The sequence below is a fragment of the Diceros bicornis genome, chromosome 2 (genome assembly GCF_020826845.1).
Source record: "Diceros bicornis minor isolate mBicDic1 chromosome 2, mDicBic1.mat.cur, whole genome shotgun sequence".
In the NCBI taxonomy this organism is placed as follows: domain Eukaryota; kingdom Metazoa; phylum Chordata; class Mammalia; order Perissodactyla; family Rhinocerotidae; genus Diceros; species Diceros bicornis.
Window position 1 is genome coordinate 95,535,052 of NC_080741.1, and position 13,204 is coordinate 95,548,255.

The following is a 13,204-nucleotide window of genomic DNA, read 5'->3' on the forward strand; positions in this document are numbered from 1 at the left end:
TAGTAAGGATCACATAATTCCTAACAAAGTTTTGACACAGATTCCCAATTCGGGCATTCAGAACATATAGCACGTTGCTGTAAGAAAGTACATTTTCATTCAAAGTTGCAAGTTACTATGTAGGAACAAGTTTGTATAGGTATTTCAAAGATGCCCAGAACTGAGCTAAACTTGGTATGTGTCCAACTCCTAGAAATAACTTCATGCCCCATCTCCCTTACTTCCAGCTAGTAAGGATCACATAATTCCTAACAAAGTTTTGACCCAGATTGCCAATTCGGGCATTCAGAACATATAGCACGTTGCTGTAAGCAAGCAGATTCTCATTCAAAGATGCAAGTTACTATGTAGGAACAAGTTTGTATAGGTATTTCAAAGATGCCCAGAACTGAGCTAAACTTGATATGTGTCCAACTCCTAGAAATAACTTCATGCCCCATCTCCATTACTTCCAGCTAGTAAGGATCACATAATTCCTAACAAAGTTTTGACACAGATTCCCAATTCGGGCATTCAGAACATATAGCACGTTGCTGTAAGCAAGCACATTCTCATTCAAAGTTGCAAGTTACTATGTAGGAACAAGTTTGTATAGGTATTTCAAAGATGCCCAGAACTGAGCTAAACTTGGTATGTGTCCAACTCCTAGAAATAACTTCATGCCCCATCTCCCTTACTTCCAGCTAGTAAGGATCACATAATTCCTAACAAAGTTTTGACACAGATTCCCAATTCGGGCATTCAGAACATATAGCACGTTGCTGTAAGCAAGCACATTCTCATTAATGATGCAAGTTACTATGTAGCAACAAGTTTGTATAGGTATTTCAAAGATGCCCAGAACTGAGCTAAACTTGGTATGTGTCCAACTCCTAGAAATAACTTCATGCCCAATCTCCCTTACTTCCAGCTAGTAAGGATCACATAATTCCTAACAAAGTTTTGACACAGATTCCCAATTCGGGCATTCAGAACATATAGCACGTTGCTGTAAGCAAGCAGATTCTCATTCAAAGATGCAACTTACTATGTAGGAACAAGTTTGTATAGGTATTTCAAAGATGCCCAGAACTGAGCTAAACTTGGTATGTGTCCAACTCCTAGAAATAACTTCATGCCCCATCTCCCTTACTTCCAGCTAGTAAGGATCACATAATTCCTAACAAAGTTTTGACACAGATTGCCAATTCGGGCATTCAGAACATATAGCACGTTGCTGTAAGCAAGCACATTCTCATTCAAAGATGCAAGTTACTATGAAGGAAGAAGTTTGTATAGGTATTTCAAAGATGCCCAGAACTGAGCTAAACTTGGTATGTGTCCAACTCCTAGAAATAACTTCATGCCCCATCTCCCTTACTTCCAGCTAGTAAGGATCACATAATTCCTAACAAAGTTTTGACACAGATTCCCAATTCGGGCATTCAGAACATATAGCACGTTGCTGTAAGCAAGCACATTCTCATTCAAAGTTGCAAGTTACTATGTAGGAACAAGTTTGTATAGGTATTTCAAAGATGCCCAGAACTGAGCTAAACTTGGTATGTGTCCAACTCCTAGAAATAACTTCATGCCCCATCTCCCTTACTTCCAGCTAGTAAGGATCACATAATTCCTAACAAAGTTTTGACACAGATTCCCAATTCGGGCATTCAGAACATATAGCACGTTGCTGTAAGCAAGCAGATTCTCATTCAAAGTTGCAAGTTACTATGTAGGAACAAGTTTGTATAGGTATTTCAAAGATGCCCAGAACTGAGCTAAACTTGGTATGTGTCCAACTCCTAGAAATAACTTCATGCCCCATCTCCCTTACTTCCAGCTAGTAAGGATCACATAATTCCTAACAAAGTTTTGACACAGATTGCCAATTCGGGCATTCAGAACATATAGCACGTTGCTGTAAGCAAGCACATTCTCATTCAAAGTTGCAAGTTACTATGTAGGAACTAGTTTGTATAGGTATTTCAAAGATGCCCAGAACTGAGCTAAACTTGGTATGTGTCCAACTCCTAGAAATAACTTCATGCCCCACCTCCCTTACTTCCAGCTAGTAAGGATCACATAATTCCTAACAAAGTTTTGACACAGATTCCCAAATCGGGCATTCAGAACATATAGCACGTTGCTGCAAGCAAGCACATTCTCATTCAAAGTTGCAAGTTACTATGTAGGAACAAGTTTGTATAGGTATTTCAAAGATGCCCAGAACTGAGCTAAACTTGGTATGTCTCCAACTCCAAGAAATAACTTCATGCCCCATCTCCCTTACTTCCAGCTAGTAAGGATGACATAATTCCTAACAAAGTTTTGACACAGATTCCCAATTCGGGCATTCAGAACATATAGCACGTTGCTGTAAGCAAGCAGATTCTCATTCAAAGATGCAAGTTACTATGTAGGAACAAGTTTGTATAGGTATTTCAAAGATGCCCAGAACTGAGCTAAACTTGGTATGTGTCCAACTCCTAGAAATAACTTCATGCCCCATCTCCCTTACTTCCAGCTAGTAAGGATCACATAATTCCTAACAAAGTTTTGACACAGATTGCCAATTCGGGCATTCAGAACATATAGCACGTTGCTGTAAGCAAGCACATTCTCATTCAAAGTTGCAAGTTACTATGTAGGAACAAGTTTGTATAGGTATTTCAAAGATGCCCAGAACTGAGCTAAACTTGGTATGTGTCCAACTCCTAGAAATAACTTCATGCCCCATCTCCCTTACTTCCAGCTAGTAAGGATGACATAATTCCTAACAAAGTTTTGACACAGATTCCCAATTCGGGCATTCAGAACATATAGCACGTTGCTGTAAGCAAGCAGATTCTCATTCAAAGATGCAAGTTACTATGTAGGAACAAGTTTGTATAGGTATTTCAAAGATGCCCAGAACTGAGCTAAACTTGGTATGTGTCCAACTCCTAGAAATAACTTCATGCCCCATCTCCCTTACTTCCAGCTAGTAAGGATCACATAATTCCTAACAAAGTTTTGACACAGATTCCCAATTCGGGCATTCAGAACATATAGCACGTTGCTGTAAGCAAGCACATTCTCATTCAAAGATGCAAGTTACTATGTAGGAACAAGTTTGTATAGGTATTTCAAAGATGCCCAGAACTGAGCTAAACTTGGTATGTGTCCAACTCCTAGAAATAACTTCATGCCCCATCTCCCTTACTTCCAGCTAGTAAGGATCACATAATTCCTAACAAAGTTTTGACACAGATTTCCAAATCGGGCATTCAGAACATATAGCACGTTGCTGCAAGCAAGCACATTCTCATTCAAAGTTGCAAGTTACTATGTAGGAACAAGTTTGTATAGGTATTTCAAAGATGCCCAGAACTGAGCTAAACTTGGTATGTGTCCAACTCCTAGAAATAACTTCATGCCCCATCTCCCTTACTTCCAGCTAGTAAGGATCACATAATTCCTAACAAAGTTTTGACACAGATTCCCAAATCGGGCATACAGAACATACAGCACGTTGCTGTAAGCAAGCAGATTCTCATTAAAGATGCAAGTTACTATGTAGGAACAAGTTTGTATAGGTATTTGAAAGATGCCCAGAACTGAGCTAAACTTGGTATGTGTCCAACTCCTAGAAATAACTTCATGCCCCATCTCCCTTACTTCCAGCTAGTAAGGATCACATAATTCCTAACAAAGTTTTGACACAGATTCCCAATTCGGGCATTCAGAACATATAGCACGTTGCTGTAAGCAAGCAGATTCTCCTTCAAAGATGCAAGTTACTATGTAGGAACAAGTTTGTATAGGTATTTCAAAGATGCCCAGAACTGAGCTAAACTTGGTATGTGTCCAACTCCTAGAAATAACTTCATGCCCCATCTCCCTTACTTCCAGCTAGTAAGGATCACATAATTCCTAACAAAGTTTTGACACAGATTGCCAATTCGGGCATTCAGAACATATAGCACGTTGCTGTAAGCAAGCACATTTTCATTCAAAGTTGCAAGTTACTATGTAGGAACAAGTTTGTATAGGTATTTCAAAGATGCCCAGAACTGAGCTAAACTTGGTATGTGTCCAACTCCTAGAAATAACTTCATGCCCCATCTCCCTTACTTCCAGCTAGTAAGGATCACATAATTCCTAACAAAGTTTTGACACAGATTCCCAATTCGGGCATTCAGAACATATAGCACGTTGCTGTAAGCAAGCAGATTCTCATTCAAAGATGCAAGTTACTATGTAGGAACAAGTTTGTATAGGTATTTCAAAGATGCCCAGAACTGAGCTAAACTTGGTATGTGTCCAACTCCTAGAAATAACTTCATGCCCCATCTCCCTTACTTCCAGCTAGTAAGGATCACATAATTCCTAACAAAGTTTTGACACAGATTCCCAATTCGGGCATTCAGAACATATAGCACGTTGCTGTAAGCAAGCACATTCTCATTCAAAGTTGCAAGTTACTATGTAGGAACAAGTTTGTATAGGTATTTCAAAGATGCCCAGAACTGAGCTAAACTTGGTATGTGTCCAACTCCTAGAAATAACTTCATGCCCCATCTCCCTTACTTCCAGCTAGTAAGGATCACATAATTCCTAACAAAGTTTTGACACAGATTCCCAATTCGGGCATTCAGAACATATAGCACGTTGCTGTAAGCAAGCACATTCTCATTAATGATGCAAGTTACTATGTAGCAACAAGTTTGTATAGGTATTTCAAAGATGCCCAGAACTGAGCTAAACTTGGTATGTGTCCAACTCCTAGAAATAACTTCATGCCCCATCTCCCTTACTTCCAGCTAGTAAGGATCACATAATTCCTAACAAAGTTTTGACACAGATTGCCAATTCGGGCATTCAGAACATATAGCACGTTGCTGTAAGCAAGCACATTCTCATTCAAAGTTGCAAGTTACTATGTAGGAACTAGTTTGTATAGGTATTTCAAAGATGCCCAGAACTGAGCTAAACTTGGTATGTGTCCAACTCCTAGAAATAACTTCATGCCCCACCTCCCTTACTTCCAGCTAGTAAGGATCACATAATTCCTAACAAAGTTTTGACACAGATTCCCAAATCGGGCATTCAGAACATATAGCACGTTGCTGCAAGCAAGCACATTCTCATTCAAAGTTGCAAGTTACTATGTAGGAACAAGTTTGTATAGGTATTTCAAAGATGCCCAGAACTGAGCTAAACTTGGTATGTCTCCAACTCCAAGAAATAACTTCATGCCCCGTCTCCCTTACTTCCAGCTAGTAAGGATCACATAATTCCTAACAAAGTTTTGACACAGATTCCCAATTCGGGCATTCAGAACATATAGCACGTTGCTGTAAGCAAGCACATTCTCATTCAAAGTTGCAAGTTTCTATGTAGGAACAAGTTTGTATAGGTATTTCAAAGATGCCCAGAACTGAGCTAAACTTGGTATGTGTCCAACTCCTAGAAATAACTTCATGCCCCATCTCCCTTACTTCCAGCTAGTAAGGATCACATAATTCCTAACAAATTTTTGACACAGATTCCCAATTCGGGCATTCAGAACATATAGCACGTTGCTGTAAGCAAGCACATTCTCATTCAAAGATGCAAGTTACTATGTAGGAACAAGTTTGTATAGGTATTTCAAAGATGCCCAGAACTGAGCTAAACTTGGTATGTGTCCAACTCCTAGAAATAACTTCATGCCCCATCTCCCTTACTTCCAGCTAGTAAGGATCACATAATTCCTAACAAAGTTTTGACACAGATTCCCAATTCGGGCATTCAGAACATATAGCACGTTGCTGTAAGCAAGCACATTCTCATTCAAAGATGCAAGTTACTATGTAGGAACAAGTTTGTATAGGTATTTCAAAGATGCCCAGAACTGAGCTAAACTTGGTATGTGTCCGACTCCTAGAAATAACTTCATGCCCCATCTCCCTTACTTCCAGCTAGTAAGGATCACATAATTCCTAACAAAGTTTTGACACAGATTGCCAATTCGGGCATTCAGAACATATAGCACGTTGCTGTAAGCAAGCACATTCTCATTCAAAGTTGCAAGTTACTATGTAGGAACAAGTTTGTATAGGTATTTCAAAGATGCCCAGAACTGAGCTAAACTTGGTATGTGTCCAACTCCTAGAAATAACTTCATGCCCCATCTCCCTTACTTCCAGCTAGTAAGGATCACATAATTCCTAACAAAGTTTTGACACAGATTGCCAATTCGGGCATTCAGAACATATAGCACGTTGCTGTAAGCAAGCACATTCTGATTCAAAGTTGCAAGTTACTATGTAGGAACAAGTTTGTATAGGTATTTCAAAGATGCCCAGAACTGAGCTAAACTTGGTATGTGTCCAACTCCTAGAAATAACTTCATGCCCCATCTCCCTTACTTCCAGCTAGTAAGGATCACATAATTCCTAACAAAGTTTTGACACAGATTCCCAATTCGGGCATTCAGAACATATAGCACGTTGCTGTAAGCAAGCACATTCTCATTCAAAGATGCAAGTTACTATGTAGGAACAAGTTTGTATAGGTATTTCAAAGAGGCCCAGAACTGAGCTAAACTTGGTATGTGTCCAACTCCTAGAAATAACTTCATGCCCCATCTCCCTTACTTCCAGCTAGTAAGGATCACATAATTCCTAACAAAGTTTTGACACAGATTCCCAATTCGGGCATTCAGAACATATAGCACGTTGCTGTAAGCAAGAACATTCTCATTCAAAGATGCAAGATACTATGTAGGAACAAGTTTGTATAGGTATTTCAAAGATGCCCAGAACTGAGCTAAACTTGGTATGTGTCCAACTCCTAGAAATAACTTCATGCCCCATCTCCCTTACTTCCAGCTAGTAAGGATCACATAATTCCTAACAAAGTTTTGACCCAGATTGCCAATTCGGGCATTCAGAACATATAGCACGTTGCTGTAAGCAAGCACATTCTCATTCAAAGATGCAAGTTACTATGTAGGAACAAGTTTGTATAGGTATTTCAAAGATGCCCAGAACTGAGCTAAACTTGGTATGTGTCCAACTCCTAGAAATAACTTCATGCCCCATCTCCCTTACTTCCAGCTAGTAAGGATCACATAATTCCTAACAAAGTTTTGACACAGATTCCCTATTCGGGCATTCAGAACATATAGCACGTTGCTGAAAGCAAGCACATTCTCATTCAAAGTTGCAAGTTACTATGTAGGAACAAGTTTGTATAGGTATTTCAAAGATGCCCAGAACTGAGCTAAACTTGGTATGTGCCCAACTCCTAGAAATAACTTCATGCCCCATCTCCCTTACTTCCAGCTAGTAAGGATCACATAATTCCTAACAAAGTTTTGACACAGATTCCCAATTCGGGCATTCAGAACATATAGCACGTTGCTGCAAGCAAGCACATTCTCATTCAAAGATGCAACTTACTATGTAGGAACAAGTTTGTATAGGTATTTCAAAGATGCCCAGAACTGAGCTAAACTTGGTATGTGTCCAACTCCTAGAAATAACTTCATGCCCCATCTCCCTTACTTCCAGCTAGTAAGGATCACATAATTCCTAACAAAGTTTTGACACAGATTCCCAATTCGGGCATTCAGAACATATAGCACGTTGCTGCAAGCAAGCACATTCTCATTCAAAGATGCAAGTTACTATGTAGGAACAAGTTTGTATAGGTATTTCAAAGATTCCCAGAACTGAGCTAAACTTGGTATGTGTCCAACTCCTAGAAATAACTTCATGCCCCATCTCCCTTACTTCCAGCTAGTAAGGATCACATAATTCCTAACAAAGTTTTGACACAGATTCCCTATTCGGGCATTCAGAACATATAGCACGTTGCTGCAAGCAAGCACATTCTCATTCAAAGTTGCAAGTTACTATGTAGGAACAAGTTTGTATAGGTATTTCAAAGATGCCCAGAACTGAGCTAAACTTGGTATGTGTCCAACTCCTAGAAATAACTTCATGCCCCATCTCCCTTACTTCCAGCTAGTAAGGATCACATAATTCCTAACAAAGTTTTGACACAGATTCCCTATTCGGGCATTCAGAACATATAGTACGTTGCTGCAAGCAAGCACATTCTCATTCAAAGTTGCAAGTTACTATGTAGGAACAAGTTTGTATAGGTATTTCAAAGATGCCCAGAACTGAGCTAAACTTGGTATGTGTCCAACTCCTAGAAATAACTTCATGCCCCATCTCCCTTACTTCCAGCTAGTAAGGATCACATAATTCCTAACAAAGTTTTGACACAGATTCCCTATTCGGGCATTCAGAACATATAGCACGTTGCTGCAAGCAAGCACATTCTCATTCAAAGTTGCAAGTTACTTTTTAGGAACAAGTTTGTACAGGTATTTCAAAGATGCCCAGAACTGAGCTAAACTTGGTATGTGTCCAACTCCTAGAAATAACTTCATGCCCCATCTCCCTTACTTCCAGCTAGTAAGGATCACATAATTCCTAACAAAGTTTTGACACAGATTTCCAAATCGGGCATTCAGAACATATAGCACGTTGCTGCAAGCAAGCACATTCTCATTCAAAGTTGCAAGTTACTATGTAGGAACAAGTTTGTATAGGTATTTCAAAGATGCCCAGAACTGAGCTAAACTTGGTATGTGTCCAACTCCGAGAAATAACTTCATGCCCCATCTCCCTTACTTCCAGCTAGTAAGGATCACATAATTCCTAACAAAGTTTTGACACAGATTCCCAAATCGGGCATTCAGAACATATAGCACGTTGCTGTAAGCAAGCACATTCTCATTCAAAGATGCAAGTTACTATGTAGGAACAAGTTTGTATAGGTATTTCAAAGATGCCCAGAACTGAGCTAAACTTGGTATGTGTCCAACTCCTAGAAATAACTTCATGCCCCATCTCCCTTACTTCCAGCTAGTAAGGATCACATAATTCCTAACAAAGTTTTGACACAGATTCCCAATTCGGGCATTCAGAACATATAGCACGTTGCTGTAAGCAAGCACATTCTCATTCAAAGATGCAAGTTACTATGTAGGAACAAGTTTGTATAGGTATTTCAAAGATGCCCAGAACTGAGCTAAACTTGGTATGTGTCCGACTCCTAGAAATAACTTCATGCCCCATCTCCCTTACTTCCAGCTAGTAAGGATCACATAATTCCTAACAAAGTTTTGACACAGATTCCCAATTCGGGCATTCAGAACATAAAGCACGTTGCTGTAAGCAAGCACATTCTCATTCAAAGTTGCAAGTTACTATGTAGGAACAAGTTTGTATAGGTATTTCAAAGATGCCCAGAACTGAGCTAAACTTGGTATGTGTCCGACTCCTAGAAATAACTTCATGCCCCATCTCCCTTACTTCCAGCTAGTAAGGATCACATAATTCCTAACAAAGTTTTGACACAGATTGCCAATTCGGGCATTCAGAACATATAGCACGTTGCTGTAAGCAAGCACATTCTCATTCAAAGTTGCAAGTTACTATGTAGGAACAAGTTTGTATAGGTATTTCAAAGATGCCCAGAACTGAGCTAAACTTGGTATGTGTCCAACTCCTAGAAATAACTTCATGCCCCATCTCCCTTACTTCCAGCTAGTAAGGATCACATAATTCCTAACAAAGTTTTGACACAGATTCCCAATTCGGGCATTCAGAACATATAGCACGTTGCTGTAAGCAAGCAGATTCTCATTCAAAGATGCAAGTTACTATGTAGGAACAAGTTTGTATAGGTATTTCAAAGATGCCCAGAACTGAGCTAAACTTGGTATGTGTCCAACTCCTAGAAATAACTTCATGCCCCATCTCCCTTACTTCCAGCTAGTAAGGATCACATAATTCCTAACAAAGTTTTGACACAGATTCCCAATTCGGGCATTCAGAACATATAGCACGTTGCTGTAAGCAAGCACATTCTCATTCAAAGTTGCAAGTTACTATGTAGGAACAAGTTTGTATAGGTATTTCAAAGATGCCCAGAACTGAGCTAAACTTGGTATGTGTCCAACTCCTAGAAATAACTTCATGCCCCATCTCCCTTACTTCCAGCTAGTAAGGATCACATAATTCCTAACAAAGTTTTGACACAGATTCCCAATTCGGGCATTCAGAACATATAGCACGTTGCTGCAAGCAAGCACATTCTCATTCAAAGATGCAAGTTACTATGTAGGAACAAGTTTGTATAGGTATTTCAAAGATGCCCAGAACTGAGCTAAACTTGGTATGTGTCCAACTCCTAGAAATAACTTCATGCCCCATCTCCCTTACTTCCTGCTAGTAAGGATCACATAATTCCTAACAAAGTTTTGACACAGATTCCCAATTCGGGCATTCAGAACATATAGCACGTTGCTGTAAGCAAGCACATTTTCATTCAAAGTTGCAAGTTACTATGTAGGAACAAGTTTGTATAGGTATTTCAAAGATGCCCAGAACTGAGCTAAACTTGGTATGTGTCCAACTCCTAGAAATAACTTCATGCCCCATCTCCCTTACTTCCAGCTAGTAAGGATCACATAATTCCTAACAAAGTTTTGACACAGATTCCCAATTCGGGCATTCAGAACATATAGCACGTTGCTGTAAGAAAGTACATTTTCATTCAAAGTTGCAAGTTACTATGTAGGAACAAGTTTGTATAGGTATTTCAAAGATGCCCAGAACTGAGCTAAACTTGGTATGTGTCCAACTCCTAGAAATAACTTCATGCCCCATCTCCCTTACTTCCAGCTAGTAAGGATCACATAATTCCTAACAAAGTTTTGACCCAGATTGCCAATTCGGGCATTCAGAACATATAGCACGTTGCTGTAAGCAAGCAGATTCTCATTCAAAGATGCAAGTTACTATGTAGGAACAAGTTTGTATAGGTATTTCAAAGATGCCCAGAACTGAGCTAAACTTGATATGTGTCCAACTCCTAGAAATAACTTCATGCCCCATCTCCATTACTTCCAGCTAGTAAGGATCACATAATTCCTAACAAAGTTTTGACACAGATTCCCAATTCGGGCATTCAGAACATATAGCACGTTGCTGTAAGCAAGCACATTCTCATTCAAAGTTGCAAGTTACTATGTAGGAACAAGTTTGTATAGGTATTTCAAAGATGCCCAGAACTGAGCTAAACTTGGTATGTGTCCAACTCCTAGAAATAACTTCATGCCCCATCTCCCTTACTTCCAGCTAGTAAGGATCACATAATTCCTAACAAAGTTTTGACACAGATTCCCAATTCGGGCATTCAGAACATATAGCACGTTGCTGTAAGCAAGCACATTCTCATTAATGATGCAAGTTACTATGTAGCAACAAGTTTGTATAGGTATTTCAAAGATGCCCAGAACTGAGCTAAACTTGGTATGTGTCCAACTCCTAGAAATAACTTCATGCCCAATCTCCCTTACTTCCAGCTAGTAAGGATCACATAATTCCTAACAAAGTTTTGACACAGATTCCCAATTCGGGCATTCAGAACATATAGCACGTTGCTGTAAGCAAGCAGATTCTCATTCAAAGATGCAACTTACTATGTAGGAACAAGTTTGTATAGGTATTTCAAAGATGCCCAGAACTGAGCTAAACTTGGTATGTGTCCAACTCCTAGAAATAACTTCATGCCCCATCTCCCTTACTTCCAGCTAGTAAGGATCACATAATTCCTAACAAAGTTTTGACACAGATTGCCAATTCGGGCATTCAGAACATATAGCACGTTGCTGTAAGCAAGCACATTCTCATTCAAAGATGCAAGTTACTATGAAGGAAGAAGTTTGTATAGGTATTTCAAAGATGCCCAGAACTGAGCTAAACTTGGTATGTGTCCAACTCCTAGAAATAACTTCATGCCCCATCTCCCTTACTTCCAGCTAGTAAGGATCACATAATTCCTAACAAAGTTTTGACACAGATTCCCAATTCGGGCATTCAGAACATATAGCACGTTGCTGTAAGCAAGCACATTCTCATTCAAAGTTGCAAGTTACTATGTAGGAACAAGTTTGTATAGGTATTTCAAAGATGCCCAGAACTGAGCTAAACTTGGTATGTGTCCAACTCCTAGAAATAACTTCATGCCCCATCTCCCTTACTTCCAGCTAGTAAGGATCACATAATTCCTAACAAAGTTTTGACACAGATTCCCAATTCGGGCATTCAGAACATATAGCACGTTGCTGTAAGCAAGCAGATTCTCATTCAAAGTTGCAAGTTACTATGTAGGAACAAGTTTGTATAGGTATTTCAAATATGCCCAGAACTGAGCTAAACTTGGTATGTGTCCAACTCCTAGAAATAACTTCATGCCCCATCTCCCTTACTTCCAGCTAGTAAGGATCACATAATTCCTAACAAAGTTTTGACACAGATTGCCAATTCGGGCATTCAGAACATATAGCACGTTGCTGTAAGCAAGCACATTCTCATTCAAAGTTGCAAGTTACTATGTAGGAACTAGTTTGTATAGGTATTTCAAAGATGCCCAGAACTGAGCTAAACTTGGTATGTGTCCAACTCCTAGAAATAAATTCATGCCCCACCTCCCTTACTTCCAGCTAGTAAGGATCACATAATTCCTAACAAAGTTTTGACACAGATTCCCAAATCGGGCATTCAGAACATATAGCACGTTGCTGCAAGCAAGCACATTCTCATTCAAAGTTGCAAGTTACTATGTAGGAACAAGTTTGTATAGGTATTTCAAAGATGCCCAGAACTGAGCTAAACTTGGTATGTCTCCAACTCCAAGAAATAACTTCATGCCCCATCTCCCTTACTTCCAGCTAGTAAGGATCACATAATTCCTAACAAAGTTTTGACACAGATTCCCAATTCGGGCATTCAGAACATATAGCACGTTGCTGTAAGCAAGCACATTCTCATTCAAAGTTGCAAGTTTCTATGTAGGAACAAGTTTGTATAGGTATTTCAAAGATGCCCAGAACTGAGCTAAACTTGGTATGTGTCCAACTCCTAGAAATAACTTCATGCCCCATCTCCCTTACTTCCAGCTAGTAAGGATCACATAATTCCTAACAAAGTTTTGACACAGATTCCCAATTCGGGCATTCAGAACATATAGCACGTTGCTGTAAGCAAGCACATTCTCATTCAAAGATGCAAGTTACTATGTAGGAACAAGTTTGTATAGGTATTTCAAAGATGCCCAGAACTGAGCTAAACTTGGTATGTGTCCAACTCCTAGAAATAACTTCATGCCCCAT